This window comes from Anguilla rostrata, chromosome 7, assembly GCF_018555375.3.
Source record: "Anguilla rostrata isolate EN2019 chromosome 7, ASM1855537v3, whole genome shotgun sequence".
NCBI classification, from domain to species: Eukaryota; Metazoa; Chordata; class Actinopteri; order Anguilliformes; family Anguillidae; genus Anguilla; species Anguilla rostrata.
In genome coordinates this window covers 44,277,840-44,303,187 of record NC_057939.1, presented here as the reverse complement: position 1 = coordinate 44,303,187, position 25,348 = coordinate 44,277,840, and the positions used below count along the sequence as shown (strand labels likewise).

Here is a 25,348-nt window from a genome sequence, read left to right as displayed (position 1 = left end):
TGGCACAGTTTTGCTACATTAATTTTCAACTGTTTTTTCAAGTTTAAGCAAATTCAACAGAGCAAATTGTGGACTAAAAGGTTAACCTGACTGACACCCCTCTGGATGAGGGGAAAAATGTGTTAATGTATGAGTAAATCCTGCCAGGAAAAACACATTCAAAACATGCATACCGAAACTACAGAAATGATTTACATTCCGTGGTGGCTGGGATAAACTGTCCGTAAATTGTATTAAAGGGTAAATGTACTTTAAAACAAAATTGTGTGATTTTGGTAAGGGTGAACAATGGGCATTTGTAAGCAGACACAGCATTCTTCCACAGTAAATCATACAGAATATGAAATGAGGATAGCAGTGCTGTTCTTCTGCTGTCCTTGAATGCTGTGGAACTATCTGGCGTACAAGTAACTTATGGCCTACTGGTGTTTGTCATTTGTGCTGTTGAAGTAGATTCTCCTTGTGAACTGGCCTCTCATTTAAGTAGGTCAGGATGAAGTTTCAGATTCTCGAGTGACAGTGTGGGGATGTAGCTGAGTTTGGTCTTCAACCGGCAATGCTCTCTTCGACAAGCAGTGTCTCTTTCCTCTAGTGGTGTCGTCATATTCTAAAACCATAACTTTCTTCATGAAGCATCCCCTTGCTTAGGGATAACTGTGTTTCCTATGTTATTCCATGTGAAATCATCTCCTACTTTTGCATGTCCCCCTGTCCACTTTCCACTATTAGTATTGTGCCATTCACACTGTTAACTTACTCTGTCAGTGTCTTTTTTTGTAAACACTGTTCTCCTTGAATACCACAGTGCTGTTGCATTTGCAGTTCTCCTCCTCTAGCTCCGCTCCTCAATCAGGTTTCTGTGTTTGTCGTTGTCGTGCGTCTGTGTGTTCTTGCCGTTCGTTGAAGATGAACAACGGTCTGCGTCATTGAACTTGGAAGAGCTTTGAAAAATGGCCGCCGGATTTGCCCTCTTTCCGTTTGTGCGTTTAACTCATATCCCGTGGAGCAGAGCGCTGTTATTTCTGAACAAAGCCCCTGCTTTTGTGTGTGGTTGTCCAGGTGAGTCAGAGCTCAACCTAAAAGAATGCTTGCAGACAGAATAACGTATTGTGCCCTTGAATGCATGGCAGAGCAAGTTAGAATCTGAGATGACGAAATGGAACAGCCCGGTTGAATCCACACGTTTCACAGTCCGAGCCAACAAAATAAAAGCTGTCTCGCTATTTGTCTTCCCCGCGGAACAAAAAAAAGAGCCCCAGAACTTGTCCTGGGCGCTGTTCCCTTTTAACTGTAGTGTGGAGAAGTGAGGGTTTGGGGCTCCTGTAAGAATGTCACAAGGTTTACCTCTCACTTTTATTCACGTCATAAATTGGAATGATTTCTTCCTCTGCTTCTGGTCTAGTGGCGAAGACGGCAGACCACCGTCAATGACTTGCCAACAGCTGGTTAAGTATAATGGTGCTCGCGGCTTTGGTTTGTACCTAAATATTATGATTAGGGCATTTCTCACAAGGTACAGTGCAGTACATCACCAGCCCACGAGGTCTGCTTTTCTGAAAAGCACAAACGAGGGTACTTTGATTGGGCGACATGGTGGTCTGCAAGCATGGTGGCTTTTACCTTCCAAAAGACAAACACCCCACTACAGAACATTACAATAGATTTAATGGAACCTCCAGAAAGACAGACGACCTTCCATATTTCAGAGGATTACATTGAGCCCCTACTGCTTTAACTTTGGGTGAAAAAATTGTATTACTGAGGGTGTCGTGTCCCTCTGCACTTTCCTTATCTTCCTTTCGGAAACCCTAAAATCACCCTGCAGTGTTCACCACACGGTCGTTTAAAAATGTGAATTTGTAGCAAGCGATTAAGAGCTGTGAATGAGCCCATAATCCATCAAACACACCCGTTTCCTCTCATTTGGCTCCCACCTGCACTAAAGTGTCGTTTATTATTCATTAGTGGAAAACCTCACCTGTGTTCTGCGCCTTTAATAAAGAACTTCCGACAGACTCGGTAATTCTAAATACTGTCTGCTGTTGATACGAATTAGTCTAAAAAATATCTGTATAAACAAGTCTGTCTGGTAGCTAATGTGCAGTTCATTCAAGGAATTGTTCCATTCTTTAATCTGCCTGCAGGGCCACAATCCTTGATTCCATGCAATCTGGCTTTTGATAACAATCTGTAACTCTCTAAGGGATGAAAGAAATGTAAAAGGGATGCCGCTCCTTTCCACAGTATGTTTTGAAGGTTACATCTTAACTCTGAAATTCCTCCCTCTCCGGTTGTAACATGAGTTGCATTTACGGTCCCTGGAAGCCGCTCAGCATCAGTAAATTAATCGTTATTGCTGGAAGGCCTTGGGTACAGAATAGCTGCACCTCTCTGATGGCTAAAACCACAATTACGAAGTCGAAAAGGTATGCCATTGCTGTGTAGACTTTTTTTTTTCAAAATTAACTGAATGTTTTGGCTCAGTCTGTTGCCGCTCACTGCATATTTTTGGTCAGTTAGTATTAAATTAAAAAGTAACCATCATTTTGTCAATGTTTCGAATGAGATGTAATATTCAACTACAGTATACACCAAGTACTTAATATGTTAACAGGATCCAGAGCTGACCTGTCAGTGCCTCACAAGAAACAGCTTGAAACTGCCCTGCAAATCCTTCCAGCACTGCATTACCTGTGAATTACAAGGAATCAAATATGCTATGCACTGTTATAACATGTAGGTATTACCTACTAATCAGATGTTGGCCGTAGAAGTTGAATCTAGCGTGCTTCGACACCTGGCTAACCTGTATCGGTGTTGAAGATAATCTCATTGGAATGGGCCCTGATCCACGTAATGGCACATCAAGGCTTAAAGTTTGCACAGTTGTTGCTTTTTTAAACATAAACTAGATTCCATCAATCTTACGATTTTGGCAGCAGGCAAGTGCGATGAGTTGACCTTGGTCTACGCTGGCAAAGGACACACCTGCATTCCTCACAGGGTGTCATCGCTGACTGTCAACCCCATCTTTTAATGAGCCGTCTTTCTAATCTCTTATGGGCACAGCAAGGGTTCCTACACCTGACTGACAAATAGCTCAGGTGTCACAATAACACCCTCCTCCAAACCAAAGAGATAATAAAACAAAATAAATATGATTTGCCACAATATTAAAAGTAATTAGCAATCTTGATTTCACATTGTGAATCCATACTGGGTCCTGTGAGTTCCTCTTTGAGACGGTGACACAAAGAGTTCACTGTAGGTCAGTGATGGTGTGCTGTTGATCCCGCCATTACCTCATGGTAGGCCCCCACCTTCACACCATTAAAGCAAGTGAAAGGCATTGTGGGAGGCTTTTAACCTTAAACAACCCAACAGGCTTTATAGAGAAATCAATTCATTCAAAGGGACACTTTCTTGTTATTGTGCTGCTCCAGTTTATTTGGAGACCCTCACCATTTTGCAGAGAGACCCTGTGTCTACCACACAGCAGCCACACACTGAAATCATGTTTGCTGTCTTTATCAGGAACCTGGCTTTTATATATTTCACCACCCTCTATACAGTACTTGGAAGACCCCACCCTAAATATTACAGTGCATGTGTAACATACATGCTCTTTGTATTGTAATGGTAAAATTGCATTTTATTTCTTCAGCTCCTTTCTTACAGGTGGCAACAGTTCAAAAAAGTATTTATTTTTTAAAAAAACTTCAAGATTTGTTTAAGTGTAAATTTTTTTTTTTTACATAATTCAGGAAATAAATATGAACAGCAACATTAAGGCGGCTAGGACACATATCATGAACAAATTTTCATATTCAGTAAAATAAATAATTTTTAAGACTTGTGTATTTTAATCCTATTATTTATGCAGCAACTTTTTAGTGTCCCTATTTGTTTGAAATGTTTGAATAGCCTCTCAATTCAATTCTTTCTCCCATTCTGGGTTCACACTTCAGTAAGAAATGTAAGAAAGGCAGAATCACAAATACTAGAGTGAGTGAAAACATGGGGAAGGTGGGGGGGGGGGGGTGTTCTGAAAACAGCCTACACCCTGATCAATGAGGCAAGAAGAATTTGGAAGAGAAATGTCAGTTTGGCCTACTTGTACCAGTTTTCTACTTTATTAAATTAAGTTATATAAGTGCAACTGCATTTTGACTGCTCCAGTTTATACTCAGCTGGTCGTACCCTTTGGAGAAGTTGTCTGGGTAAGCAAGTTCTTTATGAAATTCTAAAAAAGTAAGATATTCCATATTCTGTCACAATCGGTCACCATGATAATTTACTCGGTACCACCACTGTCTGGTCATTGAACCCACTAAGCTAATTAATACACAGTGCCTCTGCTCTGCAGTGCCATTGGCCTCCACAGCTATGGATGATGGAAGCCCTACAGAGCACCTGCCAACACTTACTGTAATGGCCTAAAGGCCTTTGAATGTGAATGCAGTTCAAGACATTCAGAGTGCCAATTCTGTCTTTTCTAAGAATATTGCTTGTTCCAACAGTTCACTTGGTAAGATGCCTAGATCAGTTTCATAATTAAAAAGAAAAGGTAATTCACGATTTTAGGATCATTCGGACATTTGGAAGTACAGTAGCAATAGCGAGGTGATCAGAACTCAGAGGGGAGGTCATTCCATTGGAAGGGTGGGTCTTTGACGCAGAAAACGTGCTGGGCTGTCATCAGGGAGAAGGCCCAGTGCAGCTCCCGGAAGTCCATAACAGACTGCAGGTGTGATGGCTACTTTCTGGTTCAATATAAAACGTGGACATTTGAAACCAGTGCAGTATATCTAAAATAAAACTGGATCATTTCTTAAAGGTGGGGTTGTTTCAGTTTACCCATGCTGGGGTGAATCTGCTGTGTGGCATGTTGGCCAAGTCTGCCTTAAAATAGTGAAGGAAGTGTGTGTTCCTCCTGTCAGTTTGTACTGCTGGTGCCCCAATGCAACCAACACAGCAGATGGTCACATTCCCCCAGATCCCTCAAAATTAAGTGGCTGAAAATACACTGCTGGCTGCATGTTAAGAGCCTCTCAGATGTGGTTCTGGCTTCACCAATCAATCGCACACATTTGCTTTTTGAAGATATTGCAGAAGTTGCCATCACTCGGTCTCGTCCTTCTCATTCCTCAAGCTTCAGAAGTAGAAGAGCTGTCCCTGTGTCTTCATTAAAATAAATCTGGATTTTTCTTCCTTCCTGTTGGTGGGAGATTTTGCATACCTAACTTTTTCCCATGGAAATGTACTTACTGCAATGTTTGACATAAGTGTTTTACATAAAGATAAGAATTTTTGACAGTTTCACATTGCAGCTTACATAATCAGGTCGCAGTGAAGATTTTAGGTTATTATTTTGTACGTATATCAGTCCTCCACCAGGAAGGGGTTGACAGAGTCTTTATTTCAAGCAATTCAGTTAATTGCAAGTCATCTCAATTAATTATTCAATAATCACTTAAATGTTTCAGAAGAATGATGGTGCAATTCAAAGAACACAAAGAATAGTTTTCCTTTGAGGAAGTACTACATGTTAATTTAAACAGAGCAACCTGCCATACATTGCTACATTACTGCAAGGTAATGATATGTGTTTGGCATTCGGTGATAAACTGTATTTGAGACGTGAACCAAGAACGTTTGGACCTTTTGAGGAATTTGGAAATTGCAAGAGAATTTGGAATTTGAATCAAATGGGATGGTTTCTACATCCAGTACACAAACTTGTTCAGGCCCAGAAATGCCGACAATCTTCAAAATATATGTCAGACAGTTGACTTGAACTATGTTTTCCTTTTTCAGTTGATCAGTGTTGGAATATTCTCTGAGCTTGTCTGTTCCTCCATTGAGTGTTGTAATGCACAGATGGTTTGTTCTGCTGTCTGCAGTCAACCTATTGTGCCAGTGTTCCATATGCATTCATCATGTGTTCTAGTTTATTGATGGTTTTGTGAATTCTCCCCTCCTGACTCTCAAGCCAATGGATTAAGCCATGTTGCACAGCGAGAGTCCTCCAATACTTCTTAAATGCACTGGAGCTGGGTGTAATTCAAATAGTACTCCGTACCACAATACACAAGTTCCCCCATCTGGTTTGTCTTGGTCTTATTGATAGAGAAAAAATTTTCCCATGCAAGGGCATCTCTCAGAAGTTATGTATAGCAAAATGGCCTGCTTGGACCAGGCTTTACCACCTCTAACACATGCTTCTAAAGATATGCTTGTAAATTTGGGTTATCCAGTTTTGGGCTATCATGCACTGAACATGTTGCAGTGGAATTGCATATTTTGAAATGCATGGTTTGATTACAATTATGCTTTTTGTTGGTAAGCTGTTGTATAAGCAGGATAATAACTAAGGTGTTGGGCATTAAGCAGTTTGCATGCCCAATGCAGTAGTAGTACATTCGACTCTTTCCCCGAGCAATTTCCCTGAGCTCAGAACATTGAATCTGTGTAATGCCCCTCGGTCATTATCCCGCTTATAACAACGGCTTACTAACAAAAAGCATATTTGTAATCAAAGCATGCATTTCAAAATATATATTTGCTTTATTGTGTTCATATTAGTTGAAGAAAGATTCTCTATTTTAATGTGTCTCTTTTTTTCCACGAACGTTAGATTAATAAATCGAGCCAAGTTCCAACACATGTATAGCCTTTGTAAGAAAAAAATAAGATTAAGCAGGCACGTGTCCGACAAGTAATCGATTCATCCATTATTCGTCCCCATCCCAAGTAAATAGTCATGTGTCTGAGCTGTTTGCCAAAATATTGTTGAAATTAGAAAGCCTACAAAGGAGACCTGGAAGATAATTACTGAAATTCAGGTTAAAGGCCTAGATTGTCACATTTATGTACAACACATTAGAGGAACGGTACATTGGTTTCTCCTGACATCACTCTCCTATGTTCTGCCAAGTGACGGCTTATTATTTGAGAATAAATAGCACTGCACTGCTTCTTGAAGTTTAGTGCCATTTTCCTAGCATACATACATTTTTTGGACCCATACATTACACTTGTTGGTTGCAGCAAATGTGTTTGTGTTCAGTTTTTAAGCCATCTAATCTATTGTCTTGAACTTGTTCAGGGTCCTGGCAAGCTGGCTAGGATGCTGGGTGTGCTTGAAAAATCACATGGTCAAAACATTTGAATAGATTCAAATTTGCATTTCACTTAAATGAATGAACAAATGCCCTGTTGTATTATAATATGCTTACCTTAATGTGCTCTTATGTAAGCAGGATCACTTTGTCTTCACGGGTAATGCCAGTCCTAACATTGCATACAGTTGCTTGGATACGTAATGGAGGGTTTAATTAAATGAGGAACTTTTGTGTTATTTTCAGGAGTGACCTTATTCAGAGGAGTCAGTGAAAGCCGTTTGCCTGTCAGCTTTAGATGCCAGAGTTAATCCGGGTCAATAAAATAAGGAGGCAGTGTAACTAAGGTCACAGTGAATATTAAATGTACATAGTCGCAAGGGGTGTGGCATTTTATGATTTTCTCCACACGATGGGAGGCGGATGTGTCCATGATTACTCAAGCACTGGTCTTATTTATGTCTTTTTTTTTTTTTTTATAAGCGGTGGGGGGGTGGGGTGGTTGGGGGTGGGCACTTAAAGCCCCCTTGTATAGCAGCAGACCCACTTAAAGATTTTTCTCCAGCTTTGCTTCACTCAGAACCCCAGGACAGGAATAAGTGAATGAACACCCAACAGATTTCCATCTCCTTTCCAATGATTAGCCGACTGATGGAGTAGTAGACTGATGGGCTACATTTTATTAGCTATTCCAGGAAACAAAGACATGTAAAAATAGACTAAAGATAGGCTGCATCTTAGAAATCATGACCTAAGATTGCAAAACATTTAGCCTTAAGCCTATACTTTTGTATCTCTTATGGGGATGGATGACACTGGTAATAACATATGAGGAATCGTGTAAGTAAATACTATGAATAAATAAGTGCACTGAATGCTGTTAACTATCTATCTCTTAACTCTGACGATGGTTCAAAATCAAAACATTTTTAATAGAAAGGCTACATATGCATACTGTTTGCAAGTGTGTGTGTGTGTGTGTGTGTACGTGCATGTGTGTATTGTGGTGGGAGGTTGCGGTTTATGTGTCATTTTGGCATTTTGGAGAACAAATAGAATAAACAGTCTGCTCGCGTTGCTGAATAGACTCTTAATGCAGTGTTTGTGCACACTGATTTCTGTACTTTGGCATGTGGGATGTTGGATGATTTCATTTCTTCACTAGTAGGGATTCAATTTGTGTCCCTAGATTTTGAGATTAAATTGGCATTTATCGAGAAATTACTCTAGTCTCAGCATTAGCTATTTCAGCAGTGTCCCAGCGAGGCAGGCCCCGATCGTATTAGAGCTGTGAAAATTTTTCATGATTGGATTTCACGCGGCTTGCTGGTTGCACGCGGGGTGTAACCGAATCACGCAGACTGTTTAGAGAGCTCATCGGCTTTCCCAAATCGCAAATGGAATTTACAGCGCACAACGTATTCGCCACACACCCTGCAGTCAACATTCACCACGTTTGTCCTCGGGAGGGACGTCTTTCAAGAATACTAATGGGACCAAACTAAGGTCACATGATTGGTCATTTGACAAAAAGCAAGAACAAAACAAAGTAACTGCTGAAGAAGCTGTAATGCTTATGCAATAAACACAGTGCACTGTTGTTAAGTTGGGCATTGACAGAATTTGATCAGAATTTGAATAAGAGCAAACTTTACCGTTAAGGAAGCTATATTCAATTCATGTTTTGAATAATTATATTTTATTTATTGGGCCTGTAAAGCTAGCTTTTTAAAATATAGTGGATCTAACACAGGAATTAACACACACAGGAACCGCACTGTGACAAAATGGCAAAGATCAGTTTGACTTTCTGCTTGAAGATACAGTATAAGAGACTCATCAAACAGGAGTTATAAATGGGTTGTTACGAACCTGGATGCTTATTGGTTGAGACTGCGTTCCACAGTGATTGTAAATCCACTACAGTAACAGTTATTCAGACAACCTGTTTGAAAACAGTATCACTCCGCACAGAACCCACTACTTACAAATACAATTCCGAAATGAATGACATTGTGTCATAAACGAATTGTTTCTATATGTTGTAACCTCGTCGTGAAAGCAATATGGCACTCAAGGCCGTGCTACATCCATGAATACGGTCACGGCTACGGGGGTGCTGTTCGGCGCGACGTGAAGCCCCTCGACGTGCCGCGTGGCTCAAATGAAACATTGCGGCCCGTGGAGCAGGATCAGCGGTAGCGCTGCCCCCAAGAGAGAAGGCTTTGTGAGTGGTAGCGTTTGAGCTGGCGGCGTGTTGCGGAGCGGTTTCACGTGACAGCGCCGAGCAGCTCGGCCAGGGGCCTGACGGCTGCTTAGTTTACTAGCGAATCCCACAAAGCAGGAGTCAGGTGACAGGACAGCTCGCTATCAGCGAGGTGCTATTCCCCCTGACCCTTTTCCCCTTCTTTCTGGGTTGAACATCTGCTCAGCTGTTCCTCATTAACACTTATGAATGACAGCATTAAAATAGCCTGGAAGCCCTGCTGGCTAATGAGATTTCATTGACAAGCCCAATCCATCTTTTTTGCCATTTGTCAAAGTACATCTTGCTCAAACGCAGGTACACAGTTGCTTTGGAAATGTTTCCTAACCTTTTGAGAAATTATAAAACCGCAGTGCACAACTAATTGCTTTATTTAAATGAGCACTAACAAGCCATTTTTCATATGTATCTGGGAACATTGTAGAGAATCATTTAAATACATATTTAAATATAATTATGATTATAATATTTTGATTTGTAAGTAGGCAAGTAGATGAGTTTAAAAACTCTGAGAAAAAGGCATGGATGTAGTTAAATTCAACTTTGATCCTTTTATTATATAAGGAAATCAGTGCATTTTAAAATCTCTTCCCTGAATTAAATACACATGCATAGTAACAGATTTTAATTGGTCTCTTTCATAAATACCTTGTGCAGGGAGTTTTATCCTCCCTGATGTAAATTCATCTTTTCAAGCTGAGATAAAAATCCCTTGAAAGAGTGTAAAGTTAGAGATTATTGACCAGGAATTTCAGTTCTTGAGTCGTGTACTCCCATAGGTTTTGTGTTTTTTTTCCCAGTTTGAAATCAAGTGCAGTGGATGTGAGTGAATCCCTAAGAATTAAGCTATCCATGGTGGCCAGAGATGTTCATGTAGTCTGTTATTGCATCATTGTGCACACGTGTTTTGCACCATTGCTTTGTTCAACTGAGTGATGTTTACTATCTGCACATTTCTTAAATAGACATTAAGAAAACTTCCATAATATCCAATTATTTATTTAGTTTTTTTGAGATTGCAACAGTCGCTTAACCACAGTGATCACTTAGTAACACTCAATTGTTAATGATAATGTTGTTAATGAATCACATATTTTAATTAATCGATTGAATATAGGAATCTTGTAGGGAACAATTTTTTTGTTAGTACCTCGTCATAGTGCATTAACTGTGGTGCTTTTTCGTTCAAGCTATAATATATTAGATTTTTTATTCATTTTGTTATTTTATTACATATCCTGGGGAAAAACACGTAGTCTCTAATCTAAACACTTGCACTGGACTTGAAGAAGACTAGGAAATGGAAAAATTCCTATCTATTTGTGGTCTGTATTGAAGCTAAATAGGTCCTTCCTCATGACCTGTCTAAAATATTTAAGTATTACATTTGTGTAATTGAACTCAGCATTTGTATTTGAGTTAATGTATATACCATTTGCCAAATCATCCAATGGAATGGCTCCTATCCTGTCATTAATCCAATTTTTGATTTTCTCTTGACTCTTTCCCCTGACTCCACTCGACATCGTTATGACCATTTTAGTTTTTTGTACAATAATTATGTCCCTGGCCTATGTATGACATTAACATAAATGAAAACACGTGGGCTTAAATTCACAACAATTATCCGTTATTCGCGAACTGGGAATGTACTGATAATTCCTGTTATTTCACATAATAGGAATGTGTTCAGGATTCAAGTTTTAGAAGAAAGGATTTAGCTTCTGTAATTGATTCTGGATGGAGAGCATGGAAATATTTTTTTTTGTGTTCCTCAGTCTGCAGCACCATGAAGGCTATGTCTGAATATGGCATTGTATCTGTATTTTCATGCTACGACAGTGATTACATACAGGATAGACTGTACTTTGCTTGAAGCCGTGTCAATGCTCTGGAGGAAAGGACAGGTACAGGACAGGTAGGCAGGAGCATTAGTTCTGTGCAGAAAGCATACAGTGTTGTGCCAAAAGATACAGTATGTCTCAAAAATGAACAGGATGCACAATAAGTTCTCAAGAATGTCCAACAAGACCATGTCGGTATTATTGTTAAATTTCCAGTTAATGTTTCTGTTGAGGTGGCATGATCACCTTTTCATTCCAAAAAACTGGATAAATTATAAGACATTATAAACAACAGATTACACCATTCTGGCATGGTAATCCAAACTCAGTTACCCTGTGTTACTGCCATTTCCGACCAGCTTTGTAGCAGTTTCAGTTGTTAGGCTACTTGCTGTTCCCACCACACACACCTCATAGTTTTTTGCTCTTTGAGTACACCGGTGTGAAGTGAAAACTGGATCTTGTCTGAAGGCTTCTGTATGTGCAAATTAGCTTAGCTTGCTAACTAATTACATCAGATAACATCGGGTGGCACGGTGGTGCAGTGGGCAGTACTGTCGCCTCACAGTAAGGGTAAAAGTCCTGGGTCTTTCTGAGTGGACTTGTTCTGCCCGTGTCCATGTGGGTTTCCTCCAGGTACTCTGGTTTCTTCCCACAGTCCAAAGACATGCATGCAGGCTAATTTAAGACTCTAAATTGCAAGAGAACGGTGAGTAAATGGTGTGTGTGCCCTCTCGCCTAATGCACGCTGGGATAGGCTCCCTAACCCCACAACCATGCCCAGGAATGTAAGGGTGTATAGATAATAGATGAATGGAACATCCAAATTAGAGTGCAAATTATAAAATGGAATAGAAAACTGAATTAGTTAACTGAATTTGATACAAAGCCCACCTCTGATCTATCAATCTCATGATAGATATCTGATGGAAATATGGATAAGTTTACTTTATAGGTTTATATTCACTTTCATAATTTTCACAAATCACATCTTCACATAACCAGACACTAAATAAGAGACTCTCATACACAATATATAAGCCTAATGAAATTTTATACATTAATATGAACATTAACAGCCATTTAACTGCCCTGCTATAGAGCACGGAATTGCTTGCGTCATGGCAATGTTTATGACAAATGTTTCGAGTGCTGCAAAATTTATGTTTCAGGAGGAAAAACATTGTTAGAGCTGTAAATTCTGGCTATTTTTCTTTCTTGAGAGAAAGAAGAATGTGATACGTATTTCAAATACATACGCAAAAGACTGCAACTGTTGCGGATTATGCTGAAATCATAGGGAAAGATCTGTACACACCTCCCCAGTTCCTCAGGTATTCATGTGGGTAGACAGATCCTGCTTACTCAGGTCTCTCTGCAGATTAAAGGATGTTTTATGCCTCTGAGCTGTTTATCTTCCTCCGCTCTTTCTCTCTTTTTTGTTTTCGCTTGTGTTTTCACCCCCCGGTTGCCACCTCTTCCTCTCAAAGGCGCTCGCCGTCCCACCGGGCGCGCTCGCTCGCGTTTTTGCTGACACCCCAGAAGAAAACGGGGGCCGCTGTCCCTCCCGCAGGATCGCCACTCAGCTGCTAGCGTTGTCTGGAGAGGGAGGGAGAGAGAGGCTGCATCTTCACGGTTCCGTTCCAGCCTCCAGACTGCTGGCCCCAAAGGGGCCCAAATATCTCTCCATAACTTTTTTTACAAGCGGCTAGATAAGCTAGTTCAGTTTGAATTCATATAGTCGGTCACATTGATGGGGATAATGAGTTAGATAGGATATATAGGAGTTGTACAGGCCACAAATGCTCAACCCTCTTATGGGTTTCATTGTTTGTACTCTGGGTTGTTTTAATATTGAATATTTAAGATAAAACCAAGGCACACTTGGTAAGTACCTGTTCAATTTCAGGTGGTCACTTAAGTAAAATGACAGCAAGCTTGATGAATTAGTGCATTCAGACATGCGTTGGGCCCTGGAAACTATGACAGGAGGATTGAACATAAAGTGTTTTACTTTGTCTGCTTCCTCTGTATATTTTTCAAGAACAGAAAATGTGTAATGGAGTGGCTATGGCCAGCATTCCACCACCTGAAGCTAGCCATGTGATGATAATCATTAATACATTACGTTTTTTGGACAGTTAGTAAAATGCTTTATAATGTTACATGAACTTGACATGAGTTTGGTGTTCTACTATTCCAGTTTGTTTATTACCTCAACTGTAACCTGCTCAACCCATTGTATTTGCTGTGATAGATCCCTTATTACATTTCTGCTACATTACATTCTACCGCTGCTTTATGCTAGGCCAGCCAGTGGAGGATGGGCCCCCCCTCTATAGCTGGGTCCCCTATCAAGTTTTTTCTCGCCACTGTTTGAGGGTTTCTCCCCCCTCTGGGAGTTTTGTTTTTACCTCATGTGCTTGCTATTTGGGGGTTCAGGCCTGGTTTTTTATTTTTTTGCTCTGTTTTCTGCTACACTGTAAAACATCTTTGCGACAGTTTTCTGTTAGAAGCACTATACAAATAAAATTGATTTGATTTTATTGAATGTCAACCTGTTTAGGCTGAGTACTGGAGTTGTGCTGTTCATTACTATAAATGGGTTGGCTGAAATATTGGTAGTGCATTATCCATCACATGTATTAGAGTCAAGAGTATGAACATTAGCATAAGGTGCTAAAGCATGCAGATACAAACGTATCAAATATTTTTTTCAGTGGGAATCCATTTCCACGGGGAGGTGGTTGCAGCAACTGCAGCTTCATCTGTTTAGATCAATTTTAATATGGATTAGGATTTTATTCCAAATTTAGAATTAACCTTTAATAAATAAATCAAGTTCGGTACTTATATTGATGTCTGAGCGTTCCTGTTCAAGCCTGGTAAATGTAGCACCCCACCCTACAGTTTCACTTTAAGCTTGCTCTGTGACTACCCAGAGCCTTTAATTTTGGTGAGTAGAGAATCTCTTAAAAAGTTTCTTTTTTCCCACAGACAGATAGACATATTTAGAATGTATCAATGTGCACACATGGAGACAATTTCATTGTTTAGAATTGGATGAAAAGCTGCACTTGATCTTTCAAAGTGAAACCTATTTTCATAATAGTTTTTTACTCAATTCAATGATGGCACCCTTTGTATAGTGCATGTTAGTCCATATTTCTTGGCTATATTTTATATATCGATTCGAAAACGTGTATGTGAGATACAACTGGAAAAAATATTTAAAGCCATCCCTTTACATTTCGGGAACCTACATGGCTTTGCACTTAAAGCTTTTGTGATTCTCACTTTAAACACAAGATTTCCATTTTGAAGTTTAATGCTGTATAACACTGCCTTCTATCTAAATGTCTTCTTTATTTTGAATGTTACATTTAATTTTCTTTTACAGTGTAGATCATTACATCCATGAATGTTATATACTGCATTGTTATTATATATGTATATGAGATTGTTGCAGAAAACAGAATAAGTTCTCTAAAAAGTCATTTTACTTCTTTTTTTAAGGCATGATGCAGATCCTTATATAAAGACTTTTTTCAGATAAATAAAACATGAACTTCAACCATCTGTAAACAAAGATAATGAGATTCAGATGCTGCAATAGGAAAGAAATCTGAAAGGCGCTAAAGTATGATTAATTGCAGGCTCTTCTAAATATGTATTTGCAATCTGTGTTGACCAGGTCAGGGCAACATTAGAGCTGCATGTCCATTTCTTTCACTGGTATTAACATAGACACAGCATGCACTCTGAAAATACCATGTTCAGGAGATTTTTTATGCAGGAATTGTGTCTGTTTCTAGATGAAAATAATTGGCTGATCCACTTTCATTTCCTCTCGGGTACTCGTGTGTACCTGCTACTCAGTTTTAGGACTTCTGTACCTCCTCCTGTTCTCCTCTGCTGATGCTTCAAAGAGACCACAGTTAAGACACAGCTGGCTCACAGTTTTTGAAAACACACCAGATTTCCAAGTTCATAAAGTGCAAGCACTTCACATGGCATTGCTTTTAAAATCACACGAGCAGAGCAAATTATGGAGACAAAAAGCATAGTGTAGCATTTCATCTTTAATTGCCTGGATATTCCCAGCATAATATCCCCTGTCCCAGTAGGAATCATATTACACTTTCATAGTAAAAAAAAAACAAAAAACACACACAGGTAGACAAGGCTAGCCAATAATGTAAATGATTTAAGTAGTCTTGATATGCACACTGTTTCATTCTCTCACAATGGGACGTTTTCTAAAACATTGCTCAGTTAGAACATCTTTGTGGATCATAGGCTTAAAGGGCTATCGGAAGGTGTCAGTGTGGGTGAGAAATGTTAAGTAAATGAAGGGCTTTCCTTTCATTCACAAAGCTGAGGTAATGGACTGCAGTAAGGAAATATATCTGGCTGAAGTTCAAATGCTTTTTTTTTTCAATACCATGAATGCACTGATTGTAGGCACTGCAACCTGAGAAGGAACTGAGAATGTTTATTTACAGTGCTAGGTTTTGCGGTTTTAGGCCAAAGGTAAGGCACATTTGTTTTTTGACCCCTCTTGCCGCCGCCACCACCACCACCACCATTTTGAGTGCCCTGTACACATTACACATGAAAGCTCTGCTTCTTCATACATTCCTGACATCAATCAGTTGTTCGGAGGAGCCACTTTGAGAAGGTTTCCGTATATTTATGCATCTGTCAGAATTCCTCCTCCACCCAGTTGAGTCGTGTTTGCCGGGGTAATCTTTTTTTAGCTAGAGAGGAACACCACAACAAAGTAGGATGTGAGGAACGTCAGTCAACAAGGACACTTTATCCCTGGGTTTTAGAAAACCTGGATCAGCAGTCACTCTTAATAATAGTATCTTGATCTTGCAGTACAAGCCGCCTGCAAATACGGCCTGGCTAGATAACTCTGTAATTCACTCCCAAGGTTCCAGCTGCCAGTGTCTGACAGATGTGACTACAAAGGCCTCTCCCCGCTGAAAGACTCAGTTGTGGAGAAAATTACTTTGTAACTTTTTTGAAACTGAATGACATGCCTGTCAGAGGCTGATGAAAATAGTCAGACTGAGGTTTTAGTTTTGTCACACCATGTTTAAAGGACAGTCTCTGAGTTAATGCATTCCAAAGCCCAATAAAATTATTGGTTTTCAAAGCTTAATTGTGACCCAGCTATCGATTTGGTTACTGATGTTTGACTGTCAGGAAGCATGTGTCTCATTTCGCCTGGGTCATAATTAAGGACAAAGCTTATCCTTCATGTGTTCCTCCTTAATGCCACTTAATACCAATGCAGTACATTAATATAGACCACCCCATCAAAGAAATAAACTAATAAATAAAGATTTCCCCCCTTTTAGTAATTATGGGAATTCCCTCTGTAAATAAAGTCTGTGAAACAGATCAGGATCACATATTTCGAATGGAGGATTTTTATAAAACAGCCTGCAATGAAGCTTTAGTTTACAATTTTATCTTTGCGTTCGTTTCACATAATGGCCAACAAATGTAAAATAAATAAATAAATAAATAAACTAGACAGTTCTACATAATCCAACTTTCTTTTTTTTCACGCTGTGACAAAACCAAACACTTGCACAAGAAGGTTTAAAAAAAAAAAAAAAAATTGAAAAGATTAGTGTAGGATTGGGGAAGGATTGCAACTTTTCAAGGCAACACATAATACTATATTGTGTTCAATATTGAAATTTATAATGTTATTAAGTTAAGTTTCTTGTTTCCTGTTTATTTCACATGCAGTTCAGTTCTGCGATTTATGAATTTCAGTAGAGCAAAATGTCATTATTTAATGGGATTCGTGATTTGCGCACGAACGATCAGAAGCCCTCCTCCGAAACGGTCTCGGGTTCCGAGGATGAAGTCACGTCTAAGTTGAGGCGCGGGGGGTTAAAGGTGGCGGTCTTGCGAACGCGGCTGTGCGTGCGCAAATAGAATTCCACGGCGAAAGTGTCAACAAGGCAGCGCGGCGGATATGGGAGAGCCGCGGGCACCTGTGGGGGCCAGACAGGGGTGTCAGCGGTAATTAGCGGGTTTCCTGAATCGCTAAAGGACACAGGCCACATGCGAGGCGAGGAGGACAAATGCGCGGCCTGCGATTGGTCGCCAGAAAGGCAGAACCCGAATGTGTTGAAAGGGAGCAGATTTAAACAGGCCCGGCACCCTCGTTTTCTCCGGTATGCAGTATACACAGAAGTACTCCGTCTTCTCCGCGGGGTTTTGTAATTGTGTTTCCGCCCCAGGATTTATTTTCAGCGATATAGCCACTTAAGCATTCCCACTTCCTGTATTAGATGAGCGTTTCCTCGAAGGACCTTATATAGTAGGTGCATTTGTTGCATCGCTTTACACACTGATTGATAAATAAGGGTTAACAAGAAAGGTCAGCATTTGGCACAGTGAATGCTGCTTCAAAGCTAACCTCAAATGAAGCGAAAGTGCGTTTTGAAAAACTTCAAAATGCTAAAGCAACAGCTTAGTTACGAACAATGCAGGTATAAGGCCCACACTGATTCGCAAGTATGAACAAGGTCAATAAGTAAAACATCACTGGCATCAAAGAAAAAAAAGTTGAAGTATTCTGTCCCTGTAAGGCTATGAGGTTATGGTGAGGGTATGGAGTGACAGAACTGAGGCAGAATTATTGAGAGTCCTGAAAGATGTCAGGCGCTGTGTGAGGTGGTGAGAGAGACGCCTTGGTAATTTATTACTGCGGAGTAAGCACATGAGTTTGGAATAAGATTTACGCTGCAAAAGTGCAAATGCCTTAAGACTGCAGAGGTCGTGCTAGCACTGCCCCTAGCGCACATGGGGTGGGGGGGGTTACATTGATAAGATCCTCAGATAACACAGCTGAATTTTGGAAACTATTTCTGAAAATAAATAGAACTATAGATCCAGATAGGGGGAAAATAAAAACAAAAGTCATAACGTAACATTTTTTTTATTGTATTTACGAGCAAACGATCCAGATACAAATGACCATATATACTTATTTTACAAGTAGTTTGTGAATTATTTGCCTTGTGCAGTAATCATTGTGCACTGCAAAAAGCATTGTAGCTGTTCATTTCCTTTATGCACATGCTGGTGAGAAAAGTAGATCATTCATTTTGATGTTTTCATTCTTTTGTTTCTCATTTGTTGCTGTGCCAGTAATGGAAATCACTGAAGGAAATGTCCCATCTTGCATATTGATGCTGTCCTCACATGCTTTCTACTGTCCAGCAGTTATGGCCTTGCTGGTATCCTGAAAGGGGTTATGGGACATTTACCAGGCACAAGGAGGCAACAAATGTCCTTCTGCATAATTTTAAAATGATTTCTAACCAGGATTGGCTAAGCCAGGCTGGAGCAAGTCAATTACACAAAAAGAAAGACATAAAAATGCATATCAATTCACCATAAAATTAGTTAAAATCAATATAATAAATATGACAACAAGTCTAGCCAGATAGACATGACAAGGAGATTGCCACTTGATCCTTAATCATAGGTTTAAAAACACCAAAAGAGACCAGCTCAGCAAGTTCCAAATAATTGTATAATACATTCCAGGTAGAGGGAGCAGAATATATGAATGCCCTTTTCCCCCACCTCTGTATGCACACTGGGGACAGACAACAGGAATAAATCCTGAGAACAAAGACAATGACCTCCAGCACTTTTTTGCAAGATGTAGCTGTAGTACATAGGATGGCAGGAGACTGAGAATTGCCTTGTAAATTAAAATGCACCAGTGATTTAGTCTATGAGTGGCTTGTGCAGGCCAGCCAACCTGAGCTTACAGATTGCAATGGGCGTGTGAGTGCCTTACATTCGGTGTATGAATCTTAAAGCTCCATTATATCAAGTATCAAGGGTTCAGTCAAGGGTTCAAAGACAATGGGTGGATGCAAGTAAATAAAAAAAACATCGCCACAGTCAAGTATAGAGATTAAAAGTTGTGGCTACATTGCTTTGGAAGCTAAACAAAGACAAGCAAGCCTTGTTCAGCTTCAGTCTCAGTCTAAGCTGCTGAATACGTGGCAGAGAGTCATCAATGCCAAGGAATTTGATGAGACAGATTCAATCTCAATACCTGGGAGGTTTGCTGGCCATTTTTCTTGACTTGGAACGCACCACAAGTTTAGTTTTGTTAGCACTGAGGTTACGTTTCAATTTAATGTATATTACACAATATCAAACGCAGTATGAAGGATTTCAAATAAATAATTTGGTTGCACTGGGTTGTACATAAGGGGAAGAGACAGAATCAAACAGTGAGCCAGAAGATACAGAATGCACTTTTATAGTTTAGCATTTTAGATTGAGCATGAACAGCAACTAGATCCTGCATTACACAAGTAAGTCACTACAGTTACTATATACAGACACTGATTTAATGTCTTTCCTAAAAGTGCTTGGATCATTTAGATTTTGAGTAAATTCAGACAGTGATGAAGGCACCTTCGGTGTGACAGATGTTTGCCAGCATCGCATCCCGCCCCTCTGTTGGCAGACAGTTGGCCGTGCTTGACGCCCAACTGAGAACCTTTCGAAGGACAGACTGTTGTCTGTTCAGAGGGGCGGTGGCTACCCCGAATTAAGTGGACACAGGAGACGCTGACATCATTAAACACTTTCACTTCCTGTTTTGTGAAAGACATATCTGAGCCATTTGCACTGGTTTTTGCACATATATTATGCTCCTCAATGTAAATAATTTCACATTTTGTTGATTTAGTAGGGAGAAGCAAAAGATATGAAGGTGATTTTCTCTATATGCAGATGAAGATTGAAGGGTTTTATTGAAAATCATCTATGAATAGGAAATGTCAAGACAACTGGAGTGTGCTGAAAAGGGATTTCATTTCTGCATGTGTACACAAACAATTTGGAATTGGCATGCAAACAGAATAATTTAATGCATTATTTTGGCTGGGTGGTTTCAGTGGTGCTTTTTTGTGATAAAGTGTGTGTGTGTGCCAGAAACATTAGCATTTCCAAATAAGCTATACTTATTGATTCATGATGTAAAGTCAAAAGTTACATAGTTCTCTGTAACTAATCAATTGATTCATTTTAAATAATGATGCCATACTATAGATTCACAGATTTGGCAGTGAATGAGGACAAGGTGCTTTAGCCTTGTGGGCTATAGACGTTCATATGTTGGAACTAAATTTTATCTTTGTTCAAGACTTACACAATGTTATTTGATTTAGCGCAGATTAAAAATAAATGTATTATATCACACTCTAAAGAAGGCTTTGTAGCTGAAACGCAATTCACTTTGTATAATTTGAGTGCCTATAACATAAAACATCAAGTGTACTGCAAGTAATCAGATTTTGTAAATCTGTTTGTTGAATGTGCCACCTTGTTCTTTTTTTTGCGAACATCAACCTTTCAGATGTATCATATGGTTTTTTCAGAGTTGTCACAAACACTCACAGAAATCCTCCATAACATAACAGTAATTTACACTTTGTTAGGTCATAGTCAATGCACCTGGGAGGGGGCATGAGTAGGCCATGGTTTCAAGGGTTAGTACTGCATAAGCTACTGAGATACTCACCAAGTGCCAATAGGCTACCAGTTGTCATTAGTGAAAGAAGCAATGCTCTTCTTGAATCAGCAATAGCTCTCCTATAGCATGATGTGTCTGACACTGTGTAAAACTTGTCTTGCAAGTGCATTGTATTTGAGCCAACACTCCACGGTATTCCCTGCATAGATGCAGACAGCCTAGTCCTGACATTAGAGCGGGTTACAAACAATGATGTTATTTGTGTGACAGCCAGGCTGGAGGTACAACAAGCTTAGATGCCTCTGCAGCCCTTGAGCCTGGCTCAAACAGTGACACGTTGAGGAATAAAGTAAATGTCCCTCAGGGTGTGTTGTAATTTCAATAGCTTCAAAGGAGCCTATGTGAAGACCGGATGGCCTTGATTTCCTCATTCCGTAAGCCTAATTCTTTGGGGAGAGAGATCTATGGCGGACAGAACACTTGTTGACAGTGGACATATTAGGATTAAGGCACAGTGCACATTTCCCGTGAAGGATAAAAAAACAGACCTGTAGTGAATTCACAGGCACAATTGGTACAACCGGCTTTGTATGAGATCAAATGCTCACAATGCAGTAATAAAAGGTAATGCAATCTCCTTTTTTATTGTGTCAGGACAATAGAACATAGAATGAACTGTCCAACAAATTAAGTTAGCGCAGAAGATGATACTCTTATAAGGCTAGATTGTTTCTTAAATAGTATTAAAAAATCATAAATTCAGTGTTCAGCAGCTATGCTGACCAGCTACAAACCTAAAGGTAATAAATATTTGAAACCAAACGTGGAATTTACTGCACCTGCAATAACCACTACAAACCTGTAATAAGCAACAGATGTAAGAACAATTATTGACTTCATTACCCCTATATCCTTTTCTTTATACCCAAGCTAATATATTTTCTTGATTTAGCACTTTTTAAAAACTAAAGTAAAAGGTGCTTTCTGGGAGAAAAAAAAGCCTCTCACAATTTGGGTAATTTAATACGGAATTATACTGGTCACCACAGTTAATATTACTGAATGATGACTCGTGTCTGAGTCTAAGCGTAACTCAGAGGTGGCTGTTGTTCCTAAGCCTAATAGTTACTAAAAATAAGATTGCGGAGGTGGATACCTTCAAAATTTTTATCAATGCACCAGTTGTGCCCATCGTTAGTAGACCACCTAACTATGGAATTTTCCATGGCACTAATAAATCGTGCTAGTCGGAGGGACGCTGAGACCTGGAAGGAAGCATTAGGTGTTGGCAAAATGGGAATGGGGTCAGCTTACTGGCAGCTAGCAGGTACTGTCCATCTCAATATTAGCTCGATATGAAGGATCCTATTATTATTACGCATGGTTATACATAATTTGTGGATTTTTGGAGGTTTGGGAATATGATTGCTTGCAGAAATGTAAAAGCCCGACCGCCCATCTGTGGGTAAAGGAGTCAGTAATTGCGCATCACTCTGCCTGGTTGCAGGCTACAATCAGCACTGGCATGGCCAAGATACCTAAATGCAAGACTCATCCATGCACTGTAACAATACCTTAACACGATGAGCCACCCAGCAGCCTCCACTAACACTTATTTTAAACCACATGTGAGCTTGTGGAATTGAGCAAATCCATCATAACAGCAACATGCAGCAAAATGTAGTACGACTGCAAAAGACTGGGGTCCCTCCCCAGTGTGCATATTGGGCATATGCCGGTCTAGGTGATAGAAAGGTTAATATTTGACGTAGGTTTCTGAGCTGAAATGCTTTACTTGGTAATGTGTGAATGAAACACAATGGCAGCACTGTTTAGGTCTATTTACTTTAACTCCCTTCCTGCCCTAATCATCCTCCCCTTTTTGCTGAAAAATTGGGTCAAGGAAAAGTCATGTTTGAAACAATTAACCCATGCGACCCCATTGTTAGCATTAAATTGTATTTTTCTTTATTTATTTTTTAAATAGGAAACTGAGGTCATCGCATTTTACTCAAACGCAGGCTTCGAAGACCAGGCTTCCTAGCATTTAAGAGATCCTTTGTAATCACATTGATTCTGTTTTCGAAGGCAGATGAAACAAATGGATGTTTAAAAAAAAATTGTCAGAACTCTGATTGAGGTTTCTCTATTTGGGAGAATTATAAATTGGTCCTACATCTGTACAATGAACGAAGGCCATCAACAATGAAGTGGAGGGATGCAGTTGCCAAACTACCTTTCAGTCAGGGGTGGTAGAGCCTAAACACTTCAACTGTATTTATGCCGCATCCTCTTCAAGACAAGAAAAACTTCAAAGTGGCCATGATTTAAGAATAAATAAAGGCAATGTGACCTTCATAATCAATAACATGCATCACATTCAACAGAAATAAAAACATGCATGTCTTAGTTTTTACTTTATTTATTTATTATTATTATTATTTTTTTTTTAACTTCAGGATGTTCAGCAGTAGTATCAGCTTAAAAGAAACAGTCATTGTGTGTGTGTGTGTGTGTGTGGTGGGGTGAATTAGGGTGAAGTATTTCTTTAAATACGTGGTGCCACATCATACTGTGATTCCCTCTTCACTGAGACTGCCCCCCTCCACCCCAAAAAATTTAAATGTCACCTGGGAAAAATAGTGTAGTGTGCAGTTAGTCATAAAAAATGGTTTCTCTGGCTCATAAAATGATAAAATTTGCAACAGTAAGAGTTCACTTTGATCTCCATGCCAGCAAAGCCCTCCTCCTCATCAGGATTCTGTGGTCTGTCTCGGTCCCTTATTTTCCTTTCCTTGCCCACCATCTCACCCGAGAAGGCTGGGTTTTTTCCCCTCCGGCTCTTAATCGTGTCCTCGGTGAACTGGCCTGCCATTCGCCGTGTAGCTGACTTTCCCATTATGTGTTCTTGTTTAGTTGAGTGCAAGTGGGCGGGGCCCAGCTCCCGCCGCATCAAAACCATGTGTGCGGTAGCGCACGCGAATCCGCCCCGCCACGCATTTAAAAACGCGCCTTTTACATTAACCGTTATGCGCTTTGTGAGCCGCCGAGCTTTACCTACGGTAAATAGGCGGTAATTAAAATCGTACCGTGGCCACGAGAACTCCTGCACTTGCGGCAGAGGAGGTTTAGGCGCTCCCAGGTGATGGAACCCAGCCAGCGTGCGCTGTCAAAAACAAAACAACGAGAGCCGTCAGTCAAGCGCAGTGAGATTAAAAGGCCCATAAAAAACGCATCAGAGACATCTAGGGTGAAGCAACTGAAGAACGGGCTGTTTATATAACTTACGTAGCACACACAGCGTTCTGTCTTGCGAACCGGGTTTGTTTGCAGTGCATGGCATTCGAATACTGCCCTGAGGGTCTGGATTTGGATTAATATACCGCACGCTGTACGTTTGCGATCTCCGCAGAGCAAGAATAGTCTTGCTGCAGCTTACATATCCAGACACTGTGTCTTTTCTGTTGTACAGTATACATTGCTTGTACTCATTGCCAAAAGCGTCCTATTCAGTTGAAAAATGTGGTTACTTGAAACTAAAGTTGTGTGTCTGAGTTGTGATGTGTCTGAATTTCACGCCACATCACAGTTTACCACACAGCTGGTAACAAAAAACCACTGTCTGCTGTCAAAACACTGCTTTGACTAATGTTGAACACAGTAGGAATGCCATTGTATTATTTCTTGGACATGTTGTACACGTCTTTTTATTAAATGAAATAAAGGATGTTTACACTGAATGAAATGCAGTAACATCTGTTTGATCGAGTCATGTAAGTTGAACAAATCAGCAATAATGATTTGGCAGCTTGGTTTTTTTCCAGAGGTAATGTCTCTGCTTGAACTGAAATGTTAATGCCAGACTAAAGCCTCTGCATTAACTATTATTTGATTTGAATAGTTGTCTTTGGTTTAATAAGTAGCCAAAATCAGCTAGACTCCCGCTAGTCATTATTTCTTTACTTCTGTACAGTACCTTGAAACAGGTTTAATGTCTGCTAAGTCTAATGCCTGCTAGCAGAGCAGTTTGGTAGTTTGAGACTGAAATAAACGGAACTAATCAGTGTACATTTTATATTGTTATTTTTAAAGTATATATTTATCTTTATGGGAATTATTGAACACCTCAGTGTCCTTTGTGAGGGTAGTCTTGTATTTCATGTAAAACTTGTGTAAAAAAAGTGTAAAACTTGCATGTTTTAAATGAGTCATTTTAACAGCTTTTCTTGGACGGCTCATGAAAAGGCTTGATAATGTTTATGATGCAGTGCCGGGGGATCTTAATAATTGTTCAGGGGAAAGGAGCAGAGGGGCATGCGGGGGAAGGGGGAAGGGGTGGGTGGATCAGGTGGGATTGTTCAGTGTTGCCTAATTGTGGCGCGCAGCAATTTGGCAGTTATTGGCAGTATTTCTGCTCAAGGTGACCGATGTTGATGAAAAGTGCGGGAGAGGGGCGCGTGCGATTTAAAACCAGGGCACGGAATTCCCAGGGCGGCGCTGCGGGGAGCTTGTTAAATGGCCCGGGCCGCGCCCCGGTTTTTACTGCCTCTTACAGGCGGCGCGCGTTCTGATTTGAGCC

At 40.0% G+C, this 25,348-nt stretch overlaps 1 protein-coding gene across 3 annotated transcripts in view; it reads left to right on the top strand.

Moving 5' to 3' along the window:
- pdgfc (platelet derived growth factor c) overlaps positions 1-25,348 on the top strand; it is a 49,994-nt gene that overhangs the window by 4,031 nt on the left and 20,615 nt on the right. The window lies entirely within an intron of this gene.